Source organism: Stenella coeruleoalba, assembly GCF_951394435.1.
Source record: "Stenella coeruleoalba genome assembly, chromosome: 1".
NCBI lineage: Eukaryota > Metazoa > Chordata > Mammalia > Artiodactyla > Delphinidae > Stenella > Stenella coeruleoalba.
This window is the reverse complement of record NC_137169.1, coordinates 127,905,306-127,918,637: the sequence shown is the minus strand read 5'-3', so window position 1 is coordinate 127,918,637 and position 13,332 is coordinate 127,905,306. Positions and strand designations below refer to the sequence as shown.

The 13,332-nt window shown below is 39.7% G+C and overlaps 1 protein-coding gene across 11 annotated transcripts in view; it reads left to right on the top strand.

The window, feature by feature from the left end:
• The window catches only part of NEK7 (NIMA related kinase 7), a 335,754-nt gene that overhangs the window by 319,207 nt on the left and 3,215 nt on the right, over positions 1-13,332 (top strand). The window lies entirely within an intron of this gene.

Genomic DNA, 13,332 nt, shown 5'->3' with positions numbered 1-13,332 from the left:
CTGATATACCATAATTGGTCTCAGAGGGATTAGGATGGGGTGGAAGAGAAGCAGTACCAAGAGCAGGGTTTGTTACTCTATCGAGAGTTGTGTCTGTGACCTTGCACCACGATGCACAGAGAGCCCTGTTTTCATCACCTGTACGCAACTGAACTTGACGCTTAAGTGGGTTATCGCCCTGACAACAGTGACTGTTAACACTCTCTTCTTTTAATATTTTTGGTACCAACCTATCTGCTTTGACATTTCTTTAGACATATATAGATCAGAATATATTTGCATTTTCTCTGCTTCATTAATTTCCATGTGGCTTATGATTTCATAATCCTTTAGAAATGTTGGAGACAATTCATTTTATTTTTATGTTATATGCTTTTCCTCCCTTAAATGTTTGTGTTTTTATTTTTTAATTTTTTAAAAATTAATCTATCTTTGGCTGCGTTGGGTCTTCGTTGCGGTGTGCGGGCTTCTCATTGCGGTGGCGTCTCTTGTGGAGCACGGGCTCTAGGCACGCAGGCTTCAGTAGTTGTGACACATGGGCTCAGTAGTTGTGGCTTGCAGGCTCTAGAGCGCAGGCTCAGTAGTTGTGGCACACGGGCTTAGTTGCTCCGCAGCATGTGGGATTTTCCCGGACCAGGGCTCTAACCTGTGTCTCCTGCATTGGCAGGCAGATTCTTAACCACTGCACCACCAGGGAAGCCCTGTGTTGCTTTTTAAATGTCCCTTAAACATCTGAATCACAGTTATTTCTTCTCTGATTTTTGTAAAGGGTCCTACATATTAAGACCTTTATTTTTAACTTGTCCTATAAAACAATTTAAAAACAACAAAGTACATGTTTTTACAAACACATGTAAAGTAATGCAAACTAAACAATTTTCTCGAGGTAACGTAAACCATGAAATGTCTCTTTTATTTACTCCTGTTTATTTTTATTAATGTAATATCTACTGATTTTGGAGTTATTTCTATAAAGTAATAAATGGAAAGCTAATTCCCTCAAATGGAAAGCTAATTCCCTCAATTTAAACAAAATTTTTTTGAGCAAGTGATTGCCTGACATTATTATTAGAAATTAAAGCCCGACATATAGGAATATATACAAAATTCTTAAAGTGATTAAATGAACATATGTCTTCCTTGAACGTAGTTAATAATGTAGTACTTAGAATCATCTCAAAGTGTTGTATAGTTTTTCAGGATTTTTAAGGTAGTTTCTTCCAGAGGTTTGCAGGAACTTTTTTTTTTTAAATGTAAGACTAATACTGAGGGAGATCACTAAGATAATTCTTTCTTTTTGATTATGTAATATCTGACTGTCTGATAGAAAACTTAGAGACTTTTTTTTATGATTCATCATGTCACTGTGTAAATTCATAACCTGATATAAAAAAATTGTTCTCTGTGAAAATTCAAGTACATTTTCTTTGGAGGGAGTCACATTAGAATACAGGAACAACATAAGAGATGGTAATAGGGTTGAACAGTCATTAATTAGAGGAAGAGAAAAAACCCTTACCTTTGCTAGACAGTCTCCAACTTTCTAGTTGTTAAATAGCTAAACTTGTTCCATGGCCATTTGTAATATAAAAGTAGTAAGTTGGGCTTCCCTAGTGGCGCAGTGGTTGAGAGTCCGCCTGCCGATGCAGGGGACACGGGTTCGTGCCCCGGTCCGGGAAGATCCCACATACCGTGGAGCGGCTAGGCTCGTGAGCCATGGCCGCTGAGCCTGCGCGTCCGGAGCCTGTGCTCCGCAACGGGAGCTTTCTCACAACAGTGAGAGACCCGCGTACCAAAACAAAAAGCAGTAAGTTATTTGTTGTGATTCTTTTCTCCCCTTGCTTTGCCAAAAGACTATTGCAACTGATTTCCCCCCACTAGTTTAATATGTCTATTTAAATGTATCTTTAGAACAACCAATAGTTACATCAGAGAAAACTCCATCAAATTAAGAATTCGGGCCTATATAAATCTCCCATAACATGTTTACAGTCCACCATTTTTCTAAAAGGATTTGAGATAACTTACAATAAAAGACATGACTTACAGGTTATTAAAATAGAACAGAAGCCCACTTCAGGACCAAGGACAGAAGGGGCATGTAAATATACGTATACAGAGCTGCTGAGGCAGATCTGTTTCTGTCATGGCTCCACGGGAAACAGTAAGCAAATCGTTTCTCATTTTAAGGAGGAAGTGTACCTGTTCTTCAGAGAAAACAGAGTTTTCTCCTACTAAATTATGATAGGAATATCTCCTGTAAGGGTCTGTGAGTAATATACTGGCATTGTCTTACACAGCAATTATACAATAAATGCCTGAGTGATTTTTGGTAAAAGCCAAAGGCAAGCATTAAAGCATGGTTTTGGAAAGGTGATTTAGCAGCAGGATGAACCAGTGTGCTCCCAGCGTGCAGCCTTCTGGTGGCCTAATTTGATTAAAGGGTACATCATAGATTATCCAAAATTGTAAGGATGAATTGTATTCCTTACCAGGTCTTCTCTAAGTTTTCATCCTCTTAGCAGGTTTGATAGGAGCTGTGTAGCACACGTCTCAATACTCTCTGAGTTCAAATTTTTTGAATAGTCCAGTCTTTGGATATTCAATACACCATTATGTATTCCTTGACAAGGAACTGCAGTGATAGGTTCTATTCTGCTGATTTACTTAACGGAAAGCAAGCAGCAAGTCAGGCTGACACTTTTGATCAAAGCTGAAGCATCTCACCACTCTGCTCACCAGTTGGAAGTCAGACCAGCCTCAGAGTACCTTAATAAAGTACCTGAGATGTTAGTTTCTCTACTCTGGAGGACCACCTGTTATCACCCAGTAACCACCGTTCCCTGTCAGAACCCTGTAACTCGTCTCTCTTGATTGGAACTCAGATAGACCTTAACCCACGTGACATCACTTTCTAGTGGTAATGATTTAAAATTAAACCATTGAGTGTTACTGGATGATCAGTGTGTGTGGGAAGCTGTATCAGGCATCATCATGAGGGGTCCAGAGCAGAAGGCCAAGCTGGTAAAAGGAAGCAAGCTGTCAGCTGGAGGAGTGTTCCAGTACTGTAGTGGTGGAGACTGTGACAGGAACAGTGCGTCTTCTCAGCCAGTAGGACTTGGCTGGTGATTGTTGGGCAGGGGGGCAGAAGTGTGATGAGGGTCTGTACAAATTTCAGATTCTGGCTTCAGAAATGGGAGGCACTGCCCAAGACAGGAAAAACTGGTCTGGGGAGAAAAAGAATAAGATCTCAGTTCTGAACACGTTCCACATGAGGTGTTAAAGTCCGTGTGGGTAGATGTGTTCAGAGGGCAGTGGTGGGGCGGGTGCATGGATGGGGCCCCTGAGGAGGTCTGGTGACCCTCGGCACGTGGCAGTGGCTGCAGCACAGATGAAGATGACGCAGGATAAGAAGGCAGAGGGAAAAGGGATAAGGAAAGCGCTTTGGGCCCACCAACACTGGAGGGATTGTCAGAGGATGACAAACCTTAAACCTACAAAGAAAATTGGAAGGAAAAGTCTGAGAAGCTGGAGGAGAACCAGCAAGGTGTCAGGGAGCCAGGGGAGGAGGGACTCGCAGCCAGGGCACGGGGGGCCGTTAGATGTAGCGCCTGCACACGCCGCCCACCTCGGCCAGGGTGGGGCAATGTGGTGCCGCTGGGGGTGAGGGCCCAAAATGGTGGCTGCATGGGCTCAGGAACTCGAGGTAGTGAGTGCAGATTCTAGTCACCCTTGAGTTTAGTTTTAGAGCAAATAAATGAGGTGCAGCAGCAGTTAGGAGGAGTTCCGTGGACAGACTTAACTGTACTTACATACTATGGTGAAGGAATCAGCAGATGAGGAGAGACTGACAATTTAGAAGAATAACGGACTCATCATTCACTCATTAAATATTCAGAGCCACCTGGGTCCTAGTTACTGATGTACAAAGTTCAGATTCTGGAAGAGATTCCAGTGACAGAATTGAGAAGAGAAAAAACACTTCTGATGCTGAAAGAACAGGTGATGTGGCTCAGGTGCAGATGCCAAGGAAGCGTGAGTCTCATAGTCTTGAGACACACGCTCAGTATCACAGAATATTGAGTAGAGTTCCCTGTGCTATACGGTAGGTCCTTGTTGGTTATCCATTTTAATGTCAATCCCAAACTCCCAATTTATCCCTTCCCCTACCATCCCCCCCAGGAACCATAAGTTTTCTAAGTCTGTGAATCTGTTTCTGTTTTGTACATAAGTTCATTTGTATCATTTTTTCCTAGATTCTGCATATAAGCAATATCATATGATATTTGTCTTTTCTCTGACTTACTTCCCTTAGTATGATAATTTCCAGGTCCGTCCATGTTGCTGCAGATAGTATCATTTCATTCTTTTTTATGGGTAATATTACATTGTATATATATATGTACCACATCTTCTTTATCCATTGATCTGTCAGTGAACATTTAGGTTGCTTCCACGTCCTGGCTATTGCAAATAATGCTGCAGTGAACATTAGGGTGCATGGATCTTTTTGAATTATGGTTTTCTCCAGATATATGCCCAGGAGTGGGATTTCTGGATCATATGGGAGCTCTATTTTTTGTTTTTTAAAGAACCTCCATAATGTTCTCCATGGTGGCTGCACCAGTTTATATTCCCAGAAACAGTGTAGGAGGGTTCCCTTCTCTCCACACACTCTCCAGCATTTATTGTTTATAGGATTTTTGATGATGACCATTCTGACTAGTGTGAGGTGATATCTCATTTGATTTGCATTTCTCTAATGTTAGTGATGTTGAGCATCCTTTCATGTGCCTCTTGGCCATCTGTGTGTCTTCTTTGGAGATATCTTCTGCCCATGTTTTGATAGGGTTGTTCTTTTTGTTTTTTTGCTTTTGACAATGAGCTGCATGAGCTGTTTGTAAATTTTGGAGATTAATCCTTTGTCAGTCGCATTGTTTGCAAATATTTTCTCCCGTTCTGGGTTTTTTTTTTTTTTTCGTTTTGTTTATGGTTTCCTTTGCTGTGCAAAAGCTTTTGAGTTTAATTAGATCCCATTTGTTTATTTTTGTTTTTATTTCCATTACTCTGGGAGAAGGATCAAAAAAGATATTGCAGCAATTTATGTCAGAGAGTGCTCTATGTTATGCTCTAAGAGTTTTATAGTATCTCGTTTTACATTTAGGTCTTTGATCCATTTTGAGTGTATTTTTCTATGTGGCGTTAGACAATGTTCTAATTTCATTCTTTTACACGTAGCTGTCCAGTTTTCCCAGCACCACTTATTGAAGAGACTATCTTTTCTCCGTTGTATATTCTTGCCTCCTTTGTCACAGATTAGGTGACCATAGGTGCATGAGTTTATCTTGAGACTTGACTTTCTGTTCTGTTCCATTGATCTATATTTGTTTTTGTGCCAGTACCATACTGTTTTGATGACTGTAGCTTTGTAGTATAATCTGAAGTCAGGGAGCCTGATTCCTCCAGCTCCTTTTTCTTTCTCAGGATTGTTTTGGCTATTCGGGGTCTTTTGTGTCTCCATACAAATTTTAAAAATTTTTGTTCTAGTTCTGTGAAAAATGCCATTGGTAATTTGATAGGGATTGGATTGAATCTGTAGATTACCTTGTGTAGCATAGTCATTTTCACAATATTCATTCTTCCAGTCCAAGAACATGATATATCTTTCCATCTGTTTGTGTCATCTTCTATTTCTTTCATCAGCATCTTACAGTTTTCAGAGTACAGGTCTTTTGCCTCCTTCGGTAGGTTTATTCCTAGGTATTTTATTGTTTTTGATGTGCTGGTAAATGGAACTGTTTCCTGGGTTTCTTTTTTGGATATTTTATTGTTAGTGTATAGAAATGCAAGAGATTTCTGTGTATTAATTTTGTATTCTGCCACTTTGCTGAATTCATTGATGAGCTCTAGTAGTTTTCTGTTAGCATCTTTAGGATTTTCTATGTAGACTATCATGTCATCTGCAGACAGTGCCAGTTTTACCCCTTCTTTTCCAGTTTGGATTCCTTTTATTTCTTTTTCTGCTCTGATTGCTGTGGTTAAGACTTCCAAAATTATGTTAAATAAAAGAGGTGAGCAAGAGTGGACATCCTTGTCTTGTTCCTGATCTTAGGGGAAATGCTCTCAGCATCTCTCCATTGAGTATGATGTTAGCTGTGGTTTTGCCAAATACGACCTTCATTATGTTGAGGTATGTTCCCTTTATGTCCATTTTCTGGAGAGTTTTTATCATAAACGGATGTTGATTTTTACCAAAAGCTTTTCCTGCCTCTATTGAGAGGATCATATGGTTTTCTTTCTTCAGTTGGTTGATCATGGATTCACATGGATTGATTCACATGGATTGATATGCAGACCTTGAAAGTTCCTTGCATCCCTGGGATACCCCCACTGATCATGGTGTATGATCCTTTTAATGTATTGTTGGAATTGGTTTGCTAGTATTTTGTTGAGGATTTTTGCATCTGTGGTCATCAGTGATACTGGCCTGGAATTTTCTTATTATGTGATATCTTTGTCTGACTTTGGTATCAGGGTGATGATGGCCTCATAGAGTTTGGAAGTATTTCTTCCTCTGCAGATTTTTTGAATAGTGTCAGAAGGATAGGTAGTAACTCTTCTCTAAGTGTTAGATAGAATTCGGTTGTTCAGTTGTGAAGCCATCTGGTCCTGGACTTTTGCTTATTGGGAGTTTTTAAATCACAGTTTCAATTTCAGTACTTGTGATTGGTCTGTTTATATTTTCAATTTCTTCCTGGTTCAGTCTTGGGAGATTATTCCTTGCTAAGAATTTGTCCATTTCTTCTAGGTTGTACATTTTATTGGCATAAAGTTGCTTTTAGTTGTCTCTTAGAGCCCTTTTTATTTCTGTGGTGTCTGTTGTAACTTCCATTTCTAATTTTATTGATTTGAGCACTCTCCCTTTTTTTCTTGATGAATCTGGCTAAAGGTTTATCAATTTTGTTTATCTTTTCAAAGAACCAGCTTTTTAGTTTCATTGATCTTCGCTATTGTTTTGTTTCTATTTCATTTATTTCTGCTCTGATTTTTATGATTTCTGTCCTACTAACTTTGGGTCTTGTTTGTTCTTTCTCTAGTTGCTTTAGGTGTAAGTTTAGGTGGTTTATTTGAGATTTTTCTTGTTTCCTGAGGTAAGCTTGTATTGCTATAAACTTCCCTCTTAGAACTGCTTTTACCTCATGCTTTCATTTTCATTTGTCATGCTTTCGTTTTCATTTGTCTCTAGGTATTTTTGGATTTCCTCTTTGATTTCTTCAGTGGTTGTTTAGTAGCATAATGTTTAGCCTCCACGTGTTTATGTTTTTTACAGTTTTTTTCTTGTATTTGATTTCTAATCTCATAGCATTGTGTTCTGAAAAGATGTGTGATATGATTTCAGTTTTCTTAAATTTACTGAGGCTCATTTTGTGGCCCAGTATGTGATCTATCCTGGAGAATGTTCCATGCGCACTTGAAAAGAATGTGTATTCTGCTGCTTTTGGGTGGAATGCTCTATAAATATCAAGTAACTACATCTGGTCTAATGTGTCATTTAAGGCCTGTGTTTCCTTATTAATTTTCTGTCTGGAAGATGTGTCCATTGATGCAGATGGAGTATTAAATTCCCCCACTATTATTGTGTTACTGTCTATTTCTCCTTTTATGGGTGTTAGTATTTGCCTTATATATTGAGGTGCTCCGATGTTGGGTGCATATATATTTACAATTGTTCTATCTTCTTGGATTGATCCCCTGATCACTATGTAGTGTCCTTCTTTCTCTCTTGTAACAGTCTTTATTTTAAAGTTTGTTTTGTCTGATATGAGTGTTGCTACTCCAGCTTTCTTTTGATTTCCATTTGCATAGAATACCTTTCTCCATCCCCTCACTTTTCAGTCTGTATGTGTCCCTAGGTCTGACGTGGGTCTCTTGTAGACAGCATATATATGGGTCTTATTTTTGTATCCATTCAGCCGGTCTGTGTCTTTTGGTTGGAGTGTTTAATCTGTTTATGTTCAGGGTAGTTATTGACATGTATGTCCTTATTGCCATTTTGTTAATTGTTTTGGGTTTGGTTTTGTAGGTCTTTTTTCTTCCCTTCCTCTTTTGTTCTCTTCTTTTGTAATTTGATGACTAACTTTAGTGTTGTGTTTGGATTCCTTTTTGTTTTTGTGTGTATCTATTGTAGATTTTTGTTTTGTGGTTACTATGAAGTTTTGATATAGCAGTCTTTATATAAACAGATTATTTTAAGTTGCTTGTCTTTTAATTTCAAATGCATTTCCAGTATCCTGCATGTGTACCTCCTCATGATTGCTGGTTTTGATATATTTCTGTGTGGATGATTCCTACCTTTACTGTATGTTTGCCTTTACTGGTGAGCTTTTCCATTCATAATATTCTTGTTTCTAGTTGTGACCTTTTCTTTTCCGCCTAGAGAAGTTCCTTTAGCATTTGTTGCAAAGCTGGTCTGGTGGTGTTGGATTCTCTTAGCTTTTGCTTGTCTAAAAGCTTTTGACTTCTTTGTCAAATCTGAATGAGAGCCTTGCTGGGTAGTAGAGTATTCTTCTTTATAGGTTCTTCCCTTTCATCAATTTAAATATACCATGCCACTCCCTTCTGGCCTGCAGAGTTTCTGTTGAAAAATCAGCTGATAACCTTATGGGAGTTCTCTTGTATGTTATTTTTTGCTTTTCCCTTCTTACTTTTAATATTTTTTTCTTTGTCTTTAATTTTTGTCAGTTTGATTACTGCGTGTCCTGGCATGTTCCTCCTTGGGTTCATCCTGCCTGGGACTCTGCACTTCCTGGACTTGGGTGACTGTTTCCTTTACCATGTTAGGGAAGTTTTCAGCTAGAAGCTCTTCAGATATTTTCTCAGGTCCTTTCTCTCTCTCTCTTCTCCTTCTGAGACCCCTATAATGCGAATGTTGGTGCATTTAATGTTGTCCCAGAGGTCTCTTAGAGTGTCTTCATTTCTTTTCATTCTTTTCTCCTTATTCTGTTCTGCAGCAGTGATTTCCACCATTCTGTTTTCCAGGTTACTTATCTGTTCTTCTCCCTCAGTTACTCTGCTGTTGTTTCCTTCTAGCATATTTTTCATTTCAGTTATTGTTCATCTCTGTTTTTCTTTAGTTCTTCTAGGTCTTTGTTAAACATATCTTGTATCTTCTCAATCTGTGCCTCCATTCTTTTCCAAGATCGCGGATCATCTTTACTCTCATTGCTCTGAATTCTTTTTTGGGTTGATTTCCTATCTCCACTGAGTTTGTCTTCCGGGGTTCTATCTTGTTCCTTTTTCTGGGATATAGTCTACTGCCTTCTCATTTTGTCTTACTTTCTGTGATTGCAGTTTCCATTCTGCAGGCTGCAGGGTTATAGTTCTTCTTGTTTCTGCCATCTGCCCCCCTAGTGGATGAGGCTATCTAAGAGGATTGTGCAGGCTTCCTGTGGGAGAGACTGGTTCCTGCCTGCTGGTGGGTGGAGCCTGGTCTTTACCCTCTGGTGGGCAGGGCCATGTCAAGGGGTGTGTTTAGCAGGCAGCTGTGGCCTCTGGAAGACTTTTCTGCTGATGGGTGGCGCTGTGGTCCCTCCCTGTTGGTCGTTTGGCCTGAAGCATCCCAGCACTGGAGCCTATAGGCTATTGGGTGGAGCCAGGTCTTGGTGAGAAAATGGTGGCCTTCAGGAGTGCTCATGCCAATGAGTACTTGGCAGAACTGCCGCTGTCAGTGTCTTTTTCCCCACAGTGAGCCAAAGCCACCCCCCACCTTTGCAGGAGACCCTCCAATACCAGCACGTGGGTCTGGCCCAGACTCATATGAGGTCACTGCTTTTTCCCCGGGTTCTGGTGCTCATGAGACCTTCTGTGTGTCTTCCAAGTGTGGAGTTTGTTTCCCCAGTCCTGTGGAATTCCTGCAATCAAACCCCACTGGCCTTCAAAGCCAGATGCTCTGGGCGTTCCTCCTCCCGTTGCCAGACACCCAGGCTGGGGAGCCTGATGTGGGGCTCAGAACTTTCACTCCTCTGGGAAAACCTCTGTGATATAATTATTTCCAGTTTGTGTCTTGCCCACCTAGCGGGTATGGGATTTGATTTTATTGTGATTGTGCCCCTCCTTCTGCCTTGTTGTAGCTTCTTCCTTGTGTTTGGACGTAGGATATCTTTTTTGGTAGGTTCCAGAATTTTATCGTCAATGGTTGTTCAGCAGTTGTGATTTTGGTGTTTTCATAAGACGAGGTGAGTTTACATCCTTCTACTCTGCCATCTCGTCTCCACCCCCCAGAAAAGTCTTCATGAGAAAATAAACCACGTATCTGAAGGAGATTGAGCCACATGAATGGGGAGGAAAAAGCACATGGTGGGTTGTTCTGGCTCCATCTGCTGAGGGGTTTCTGCTTCGCCTGGTGTCCCTGTGAAGCCTGTCCTTACGATGCTCATCCACCTCTCCATTTCCCTCACTCTTGGTCCCTTCCCCTTTCGATTACTTCTGGCTCTCGTCTTCCACCCGGGGAGCCAGAGATCCTGTCTCCTTCAGCTGCAATCCTCATGGCGGGAGCATGTGAGGGCCAAGCATTTGCCACAGTAGGTTGGAAAGTTCACCCTATTCTGAATTACTGTGCAGGAAAAGTGAGGTTTCTTGACTAGCCTGAAGGGTGCAGCAGTTTCATTCAGTCAAAAAATGGCTATTGCATCTGCTTGTATCTTGGTTAAATAGAATTAATTTTGGTACCACAGGTATCCTTTCTGCTTCTTTTGTCATTTTCATCTCTAAACAAAATTTCTGACAATTAGGTGACGTGTTAGAAAACATTGTCTTTTTAAATATAAGTATCGTTATAGTTTTCCTGCTGTTTTCTATATTGTGTATAACTGGGTGTATTTGTTTTTATTTTAATGAGTAAAATGCCAACCTCTTTCTGATTTAAATCTCTCTTAGATCACCATAGTAAGATGCCCTGTGTACGGCCATACCCCTTAGAATGTTGAATACTATCCTCTGCACCACTGCAAAGAATAGAAATTGAAATCCTCAGACCCTCTCAGTGGGACTACCATTAACTGTCAGCGTTGTTGAACTTCTAGATGTGAAGTTGTATCATTAAACTTCATTTTGGTAGAATCATACAACCTAGGGGCTAGAGCTAGAAAAATCCTTATAGGTTATCTACTCCAGCCTCCTTTTTGAATAGATGAAGAAATAAACCTTGGGAGACAGTGCCTTACTTCAGGGCACAGGGCTGCAGGTGCCTTGAGCGAGCCCAGCTTCCACAGCCCCGTCCATCTCCTCCCCTCCTCTCCCCTCCCCTGGGGGCCTCCTTCCACACACCTTCTTTCCAGCTGACTTTTCTCACTTCCTCGTCACACTGTTAACAGACTCAGCCCACAGATTTTATCACCAGCTTCTGTTTCCTCCAGATGAAAAATATCTTCGTGGTGGACGTTGAGGACTGTGAAGAAATTACAGTGATTTGATAATTTATGTGCTGTTATACTGGCGAGAAAGAGTTAATGCAAGTTCAGAATACCTGAATAATTTCAAAGACATACTTAAATACTAAAGAATCTGGTTCTTCCTCTTGATTTGGCTTGTCATCTGGGAAAGACCAGATTACAAAGACGCGTGTTTTCATAAACTATGGCAATAGAATTAAGAATAATTCTATATCCTTCACTCATTGGCTGTAGGATCAGATGGAAGGATATTAATTTGTCAAAATGTGTTTTCTGTGATGTATTGGGTTCTCCAAAAAGTGCCTTCAGTTTTTAAGTAAAAATAAAAGACACATTTTTCATTTTCACCAACAACTTTATTGAACAACGTATTCACTCTTGTTCCACTACCTTCTGCCATTTTTCAGGCAACTTCATAATTCCATCTTCCCAAAACTTTTTATCTTTTTGAGTAAAGAACTGTTCCAGGTGCCTTTTACAGTCTTCTGGGGAATTGAAATTTTTTTCCATTAAGAGAATTTTGTAAAGACAGAAATAAATGGAAATCCGAAGGTGCAATGTCTGGGAATATGGTGGATGAATCAGAACTTTCCAGCCAAGCTGTAACAGTTTTCGCCTGGTCATCAAAGAAACATGTGGTCTTGCATCATCCTGATGGAAGATTATGTGTTTTCTCTTGACTAATTCCAGACACTTTCTGTCGAGTGCTGCTTTCAGTTGATCTAACTGGAAGCAGTACTTGTTGGAATTAATCATTTGGTTTTCCAGAAGGAGCTCATAATAGAGGAGGCCCTTCCAATCCCACCATATACACAACATCACCTTCTTTGGATAAACACTGGCCTTTGGTGTGGTTGGTGGTGCTTCATTTCACTTGCCCCATGATCTCTTCTATTCCACATTGTTGTATAGTATCCACTTTTCATTGCCCGTCACAATTTGCTTTAAAAATGGTATGTTTTCATTACGTTAAAGTAGAGAATTGCATGTGGAAACACTGTCAAGAAGGTTTTTTTCACTTAACCTATGTGGAACCCAAACATCAAAGCAATTCACATAGCCAAGCTGGTGCAAATGATTTTCAGTGCTTGATTTGGATATTTTGAGTATGTCGGCTATCCTCCCTCATGGTATAATGTTGATTGTTCTCAATTAGTGTCTTGAGTTGATCACTTCAACTTCAGCTGGCCTACCCGACCATGGAGCATCATCCAGCAAGAAATCTCCAGCACCAGACCTCGCAGACCACTTTTGACACATTCAGTCAGTCACAGATATGCTGAAAATGTTGCTTTTTTCCTTCCATCTTCAATATTAAAATGGCTACACAAAAATTTACCAACTTTGATAAGTCTTTTTTTAAATGCACGCTAATATGACAGGTGTCACATACAATCTAACAAAATGTTTTGAATAAAGTTAAAGACAACTAAGTGCTACTAGAGCCATCTGACGCAAAAAACCAAATGAACCTTTTGGCCAACCCAGTAAGTAAACCTCAGTCCTCTCATCTATAAAATGAGGATATAAATACTACTTCATACAGTTGAGAATCAGAATACTATTTGTTACTTAGTTTCCTTTATTATTCTTAGTTTGGAGGAGTGCTTTTACTTTAAAACTAATAAAAACTTTATATATATATATATGCAAATATATAAATTGGCTTATGATAAATGTATGTGACAGCCATTTATCCTAATTTCCTTGTATAAATTTAGATATATAGTAAGCTATTAAAATTTAAACTTACAATCAAGGCTATTGTAGTAAACTTTAGCTCAAATAAATATGTAGAGATCTTCAGTTAATTTGGAGACTTAGAGTTTAAAACTTACTGTCTTTCATGACTTCTGTCTTCTGATTAAACTTCTTTGAAAGA